Below are 8485 nucleotides of genomic sequence, written 5' to 3'. Positions count from 1 at the left end.
CGTCTGGGCCGCGCGCCGACGGAGGGGCGACAACCCGCGCATCGGGAGGGCCCAGCCCCACGAGTGGCGGCCGCTCACCTGAGGACCCGGCCGAAACCGACAAGCGGAGGCGGAATGGAAGAGCGTGTGAGCCGAAGGCCACAAGACGACGGCGTGCGCACAGCGGGCAGAGGCGCTCGCTCCCGGAGCGTGTTTTCAAACGCTTCGTCCCTCACGCGGCCGCGTCTCCTTCCGCCGCCCGGAAGTGAGAGCCCCTCCCGCGCCGCGCCGCACTCACGTGACCGCGGCCCGCAGCCGCGCGCAGCCAGAAGGAGGGAAACTGTAGGCCACGCCCGTTTGGGGCGGGGCCACGCCGGAAGCCGCCGGGAAGGGGCGGGGCGGGGCGGAGTCTAGCCGGGGACGCGCGGACAAAGCAGGGACCTAACAGGGACATGAGATCTCATCCCTCCTACCTGACCTGTGTCCCTGAGGACATCTCCAGGTTAGTTGTGAGTTTTCTTCTTCCTCCAGTGGATCACGGTTCTTCAGACCTGAAGACGCATCCAGAGGAGAGTATAAAATGAAATGCATGAAGCAAAAGAAAAGTTTAGAGACCACGAGGATAAGATTTCAGGGGGCCTTAGCCTGGAATGAAGAAGAGCAGATAAGTATTAAAAGAAAGGCAAACCACACCTAACAGCTAGGGCCTGAGAGTTCTAGTGCTTCCTCTAATCCAGTATTTTTTAGCCTATTATTCCTAGTGAAAATGTGTGTCAAGAGAAGTTAAGAAAGAAAAATGCTTAGAAAGAAGATGAGAAGGGCAAGAAGAAAGAACCTTTCAGGGGTAGTCTTGTCCAAGATTGGCATGGTAGCATAGAAGAAAAAACAAACAAAACTCCCAAGTATGGAGTGTTGACCTTGGTTTAAATTTGTCTTTACAGTTTACCAGATAGAAGACAGTAGTGTCTTGTAGCTTATATTGAGCCACACTCAATATGGTAGGTAGGAATAAAACAAATATGTCAGGAATCTGGGAGACGAAATACTGAAATTAGGACTGTGTCTATTCTGCCATCAAGCTTAAAGATATAGTACCCTCCCAAGAGCCCATCCCAACTTTTGCTAGCAACACAACCACAATCAGTCTTGGATCTACCATAAGGCAACTTTTTGGAAGTCTTTGGCATTATATGGTATTCAAAACTATGAGATTCTAGGCTGGGAAGGTGGGTTAGTGGTAGAGTGCTTGCCTTGCATGCATGAGGCCCTGGGTTCAATTCCTGAGCACCATATAAGCAGAAAGAGCTAGAATTGACACCACGGTTCAAGTGATAGAGCTCTATCCTTGAGCTGAATAGCTGAGAGAGCACGCAGGCCCAGAGTTCAGGGCCCATGACTAACCAAAAGACAAAAAAAAACCTGTGAGACTGGATCAGTAAGGAAAACGTTTGTCAGCCAGACATCTACTCTGAATTCCCAAATCATACCTATACGCTTAGTTAACATATCCTTCAGATACCAAAAATACATGTCATGGTTCAAAATCCAACTCCTTAATATCTCTTTGGAAATCTCTTCTTACAGCTTCTTCACCTCAAGAGCAAGTCCATCTTGCCAGTTAACTCAAGCCAAAATCTAGGTTTCTCTCACACCTTACATTGTAATCCATCAAGAAATCCTGTTAACTCTACCTTCAAATGCATCCTGACTCCCACCCCTTTCACTACCTCACCCGGTACCGCCAGGGCAAGCCACCTCTTCATCACTGCTGAAAAATCTCAGAACAAGTCTTTCTGCTTCCATCATTGCGTCTCTTTTTTTTCAATGTGTCATTGGAGAAGCTGTATGATTATTTTAAACTATAGGTCAGATTGGGTCTCTTCTGTGTAAAACTATTCATTGCCAGGCCTTCCCACCCCCATTTCATCAGGGGGGAAAAATGGCAAAGTCCTTCTGATGGTTTCAAGGCCTTCCATATTCTGCTCACAACCCTCAGCCTGTGAGCACTCCTACTGTCTTCTTTATACTATGCTTCAGCCACACTCATTTGTTTGTCTAATTGATACATGAAACAAGCACCTACATGCCATTAGTCCTTTGCATTAGCTTTTCCATCTGTCTGATTTATGCTTTCCTCCCTTTCCTATAAATCTACATGACTAACAACCTTTCCTTGAACCTGCTCAAATATCTGCCCAGGCACATTTACTCTGACCACCACAGTAAAAATCACAACCTGCCTTGCCCTGGGAGTAGCCATCCTCTTCCTTTTATTATTATTTTTCTTATAACATTATGTTCTAACATACAACATGATTTACGTACTGTTTATCCTGTCCATCACTAGCATGGAAGCTCCATATGGAATCTTTGGCTGTTCTGCTCTACATATATTAAGCATACCTAGAGCAGTTGTTGGTGTGTAGTAGGCCCTTGAATAAATGTCTAGGAACCCCTTTCAATATAGTAGCACTCAACCACAGTAGCTCTTATGGATGCCCAACTTTTTGCTCTAAGACAAAGGTAATAGACTCAGCCAGGTAAGCAAGCTTGGTGGTAGCTTGACTGACAGCAGTACTCATGACCTGGGTAAAAGAAACATGCAGTCTTTAGCAACAGAAAATGTTTGTCATGAAGAAATGCAAATCTCATTTTCAAGCAGATACCAAAACATTTATTTGTGTTGTGATTTGAATATTGTGTGTCCCCCTGAAGGGTTTTGTGTTGAATACACTTAGTCCTCAGCTGGTAGCTTATTGAGAACTAATTGTTTTATGATGCAGCCAATTTTATCCATGGTTTAACCCCTTGATGAGTTCATCCACCATGAGGTGAGCAGCTTTGCTTTCCTATACCCTAGTTGCTGGCGGGGGAGGGGGGGGACACACAACATAGCAGTGGAGCCAAGCTGAAAGTGACCTGGCACATTTGAAATTGTGAGTCAAAATAACTCTTTCCTCCTTTAAGTAGGTTTTCACAGTGCTGAAAAATGACTAACACAATCAGTGAGCAAATACATTTTCTGGCTGATTTTTAAATCTGTATGTGCCAAACAAAGTATGAACAGGTTGCTAGTTTACTACTATCTATAGTTTATGATACAGAAAGTTTATACATAAAAACAGGCTTTCCGGATTCTTTTTAACAAGTGAACTCAACAGTTACAGGGATTGTCTGATACCATATCAGAATACAAATACCAAGAGAAAATTTACTATAAACAAAATGAGAATTCAGAAAGAACAATGACATAAATATTCAGAAATTGATAGTCTCCACATACACAGATATTAACCTGTTAAAGATGGGGAAAGAGAAGTGGTGCTGTAGCTCAAGTGGTAGAGCGCTCGCCTTGAGTTGAAGAACTGAGGGACAGCGCCCAGGCCCAGAGTTCAAGCCTCATGACCGACAAAAAAAAAAAAAGATGGGGAAAGAGGCCCTATTTAAAATAGCAGTGAAGCTGGGCGCTGGTGGCTCATGCCTGTAACCCTAGCTACTCAGGAGGCTGAGATTTGAGGATCTCGGTTCCAAGCCAGCCCAGGCAGGAGAGACCATGAGACTCCTATCTCCAATAAACCACCAGAAAACCGGAAGTGGCCCTGTAGCTCAAGTGGTAGAGCGCCTGCCTTGAGCTGAAGAGCTGAGGGACAGCGCCCAGGCCCAGAGTTCAAGCCCTACGGCAGACCAAAAAAAAACAAAAAACAAAAAAATAAATAAATAAAATAGCAGTCAAGCCAGGCACTGATGGTTCATACCTGTAATTCTAGCTTCTCAGGAGGCTGAATCTGAGGATCGTGGATTGAAGACAGCCCAGGCAGAGAAGTCCATGGGATACTTATCCCCAATAAACTACTCAGAAAAAAAATTTCAGAAGATATTGTGGCTCATGTAGTAGAGTGCTAGCCTTGTTTTAAAAAACTCAGGGACAGTGCCCAGGCTCTGAATTAAACCCGGGACCAGAAAAGAAAAAAAAAAGATTAAAATAGCAATCAAAGCAGATAAAATTTGGTTTGGATTTGAATAGTGAACATCCTAAAGGTGACAATTACCCTTAAAATTAATACATTATAAAGTCAGCATCTTAAGTCAGTAGTCTAAAGATGACTAGGTTACATAAACACAGAGGCATACTGATACCTCTGTTCTATATTGATTTTTACATTCCAGATATATGCCCAATAGTGTTATAGCATGGCCATCAAGTAAGCCTATATTTAGTTTTTTGAGGAACCTACAAACTGATTCCCATAGTGGTGAGAGACTGGATTACATTCCCACCAACAGCGTAGGTGATCCTTTTTTCCCACATCTTTGCCAGCATTTATTAGTTTGCTTTTATGATTTCCATTCTGCTAGGGTGAAGTGGAAACCTCGTATAGTCTTGATTTGCATTTCTTTATGGCTGAGGGTGCTGAACATTTCTTCATATATTTATTGACCATTTGTACTTCTGACTGGCTTTTTTCATGTATTCATTGGACATTTGTACTTCTCTACTATATTTTAAATTCATTTTCCCATTTGTTAATTTGATTACTTGTTTCTTTGCTATTTTTTAGCTCTTGTATGTTCTGAATATTAATCTTTTTTTGGGGGGGTCCAGTCATGGGGCCTGAACTCTGGGCCTGGGTGCTGTCCCTCAGCTCTTCAGCTCAAAGCTAGTGCTCTACCACTTGAGCCACAGCACCACTTCTGGCTTTTTTTTCTTTTTGCTTACGTGGTGCTGAGGAATCGAACCCAGGACCTCATGCATGCAAGGCAAGCGCTCTACCACTGAGCCACCTTCCCAGCCCCATGAATATTAATCTTTTATCTGATGAATAGTTGACAAAAATTTTCTTTCTGTAGTTTCTGTGTGTGTCTGTGTGTGTCTATGTGTCTGCGTGAGCACATTCCCATACACTGCTACTAGGATTTGAACTTAAGGGTATTGTGCTCTCTTGCTTACCTTTCTTGCTCATGGCTGGTACTCTATCACTCTGAGCTATGATTCCAGTCTGGGTTTTTGCTGATTAATTGGAGATAGAGTCTGGAGAATTTTTCTGCCTGAAATGACTTCACACATCCTCCAGGTCGGGTTACTGAATAGCTTGGGTAATATATTGTTCAATCTCTATGTATTTGAATGTTTTCAATTGTATTATATTAATTGTATCAATCACAATCAAATAAAACTAGAAATCAACCACAAAACAAACCACAGAAAAGGTTGAACTACATGGAGATTGAACCATTGCATTGTTGAATGATCACAGGGGGATCATTGGAGAAATAAAGGGAGAAATAAAAAAATTCATTTACCTTACAATAATGTTGGTTTTTGCCATTGAGATGTATTTCATTTTTTTTCAATTATGGGGCTGGAACTTGTTTTATCTTTAAAATATTTTAAGTATAATAAACAGTCTGTTAATTTTGTTTTGTTGGCTGTGAGGCTTGAACTCTGGGCCTGAGCACTGTTCCTGAGCTCTTCAGCTCTATGCTAGCACTCTACCACTTGAGCCAAAGCAATTTCCTGGTGGTTAATTGTATATAACAGTCTCATGGACTTTCCTCCCTTGGCTGGTTTCGAACTGCAATCCTCAGATCTCAGCCTCCTGAGCTAGGATTACGGTCCTGAGCTACCAGCACCCTACTTGAGATGTATTTCTTGTAGACAACAAATGGTTTCCCTACCATTCTATGTATTTTTTTTTGGTCCAGTCATGGGGCCTGAACTCTGGACCTGGGCACTGCCCCTCAGCTCTTCAGCTCAAGGCTAGCACTCTACCACTTGAGCCACAGCACCACTTCCGGCTTTTTTCTTTTTGCTTATGTGGTGCTGAGGAATTGAACCCAGGGCTTCATGCATGCAAGGCAAGCACTCTACCACTGAGCCACCTTCCCAGCCCCCTATGTATTTTTTAATCACTATTCTATGTATTTTATTGGAGAATTGAGACCATTAACATTTAATGTTAATATTGAAAGGTCTGTAGAATTTTCTGCAATTTTACTGATGTGTGATGTTTGCTGGGTGAGGTGCATGCATGTGTTTGTGTGTGTGTGTGTGTGTGTGTGTGTGTGTGTGTAAGAAGTGTCACATAGGTAATTAAAAAATAAAAAAAAGAAAAACTCTGTGCTATCAAAAGGCAATATATAAATAACCATCTACTTCCCATAGGGCAACAGGAACAAAGAGAAGCAGTGGGGATAAATAAATGCAGAAGATTGGAGATGGAGACCATTGATCTGGACATTAGAATTCCAGAGGTGTGGACAAGTTGCCTACCAACAGTTACAACCTTATAAAACAAGTTGCTGTTTCATCTCCTTTATTTTAAAAATATGCATTAATATATACTTTTTTTGTGAAAATACCATACAGAGGGGTTACAATTACATGGACAAGATAATGAGTACATTTCTTATCAAGCATTGTTTCCCCTTCCCATTCCTTCCCATCTCCCCCCCTCCCTCCCCCCTCCTCCCCGCATTAATATATTTTATTATTCATTTTATGCCAACAGTTTTTATATACAATTAGCTACATGTATTCCCATAGATTCTCACAATAAGTGTATGGTTTAAGTTTATTATTATACAACACTACATGATGTATTGCTACGAGAGGTTATGTCATTTAATCACAGTCAAACCACTACTAAATAATGGCGGGGGGGGGGTTACCATGCTATCAATGAAGTAGGGATACTGAATCTAACCGGTGCCATCATGGCCACCTGGTAGATGATAGGATATTAGATTTAATTGGTGCCATCTTTTCTTCATGGTCAAGGCAGGGAAGTCCAATCTCCAGGGTGATGGGTGTGCTTGAATTCCTAGAGACAGGGACTTGGATAATAGATTACTGGACCTGCCAGTCTTGGGTCGTGAACTCTCAAGCTCCCTGTGACCCTGCCCCCTGACCTGATCCTATGTAGGCCTGGACCAGCTCAGGTACCATTATGCCAGGCCCTGTGTCCTGTGTCCTATGTCCTGTCTCCTAGTTCTTCTCCATCACCATGGTATCTGACTTCAGCTCTCATTGAAGCTAATCTAGTTTGTTGGTATTGTTTTTCTGCCTTTTTTTCCTTTCCAGCTCTAGTGGCTCAGTTTTCTGACAGTGTTAAGTATTCACAGGACTGCAGGTCTTTTTGACATGAGTCCTCCTGCATTTGCTGGCCTTCTAATAAAGATTCCCAATTTGACCTTTCAAAATGTGGCTTCCTCACCATATAACATCAAGTTTCCCCAGCCTCAATCTTATAACTACAAACACCATGTTAATTGCAACCCATAGTTACATGTACTTAAAAAAAAAAAAAAGACTTTTTGACATGCTGGGCACTGGTGGATCACGCCTATAATCCTAGCTACTCAGTAGGCTGAGAGCTGAGGATCGCGGTTCAAAGCCAACCTGGGCAGCACCTTCCCTGAGACTTATCTGCAATTAATCACCAGAAAACTGGAAGTAACACTATGGCCCAAAGTGGTAGATTCCTAGCCTTGAGCAAAAGAGCTCAGGGACAGTACCCAGACCCCCAGTTCCAGCCCCATAAGTGAGAAAACAAAAAACAAAAAAATTCTGACATAGTCTCAGATTTGTGACCTATAGAACTATGAGATACTAAATAGATATTATTTTTAGCCATCATGTCTGTGGTAAATTATCATACCAAGAATTGTAAAATAATACAGATATCTTGATTTCTTCCAACTTGACCACTAGTTACTGCCAAAGCACTTCACATGAAGGATACGATGGAAACCCCCAAACATATAGTACTACACAGTGGCCACACTTAGTGTTGAAAAAATACAAAAAAAATTTAAGGCAGAGGAGCATGAGTTCCAGGCCAGCCTGGACTATATGGCAAGACCATGTTTCCCTGAACACACACACACACACACAACAAATTACCATGTCATTGAAGGATCTTTTGATGAGTAGCAGCAGAAGTTATTCAAACAACTCAGACTCAAGGTGGTTTCCTTTAAGAGTGCACAGAAAAATCTCATAGAGGGCTGGGAAGGTGGCTCAGTGGTAGAGCGCTTGCCTTGCATGCATGAGACCCTGGGTTCGATTCCTCAACACCACATAAGCAAAAAGAAAAAAGCTGGGAGTGGCGCTGTGGTTCAAGTGGTAGAGCGCTAGCATTGAGCTGAAGAGCTGAGGGACAGCGCCCAGGCCCAGAGTTCAGGCCCCACGACTAGACCCAAAAAAAAAAAAGAAAGAAAAATCTCATGGACCAAAAACAGATAATGAACTCATTCATAGGGAAAAGGATCAGATAACATTTAGGAAAAAGTTTCCCTTAAACACCAACCAAGAGCACAGTAAGGATGAATAAATAAGCCGGGCGCTGGTGGCTCACGCCTGTAATCCTAGCTACTCAGGAGGCTGAGATCTGAGGATCTCGGTTCAAAGCCAGCCTGGGCAGGAGAGACAGTGAGACTCCTATCTCCAATAAACGACCAGAAAACTGGAAGTGGCGCTGTAGCTCAAGTGTTAGAGTGCTCGCCT

At 42.8% G+C, this 8485-nt stretch overlaps 1 protein-coding gene across 1 annotated transcript in view; it reads right to left on the bottom strand.

The window, feature by feature from the left end:
• Tex10 (testis expressed 10) overlaps positions 1 to 223 on the bottom strand; it is a 42182-nt gene extending 41959 nt beyond the window's left edge. The window contains exon 1 of the mRNA XM_013023322.1: positions 79 to 223. The gene's annotated coding sequence lies outside the window, so the exon portion shown is untranslated. The remainder of the gene's footprint in view (positions 1 to 78) is intronic.
• Between the last annotated feature and the right edge of the window lie 8262 nt (positions 224 to 8485).

The sequence above is a fragment of the Dipodomys ordii genome, unplaced genomic scaffold (genome assembly GCF_000151885.1).
Source record: "Dipodomys ordii isolate 6190 unplaced genomic scaffold, Dord_2.0 Scaffold67, whole genome shotgun sequence".
In the NCBI taxonomy this organism is placed as follows: domain Eukaryota; kingdom Metazoa; phylum Chordata; class Mammalia; order Rodentia; family Heteromyidae; genus Dipodomys; species Dipodomys ordii.
The sequence above is the reverse complement of the archived record's forward strand: the minus strand, read 5'-3'. Positions and strand labels throughout refer to the sequence as shown.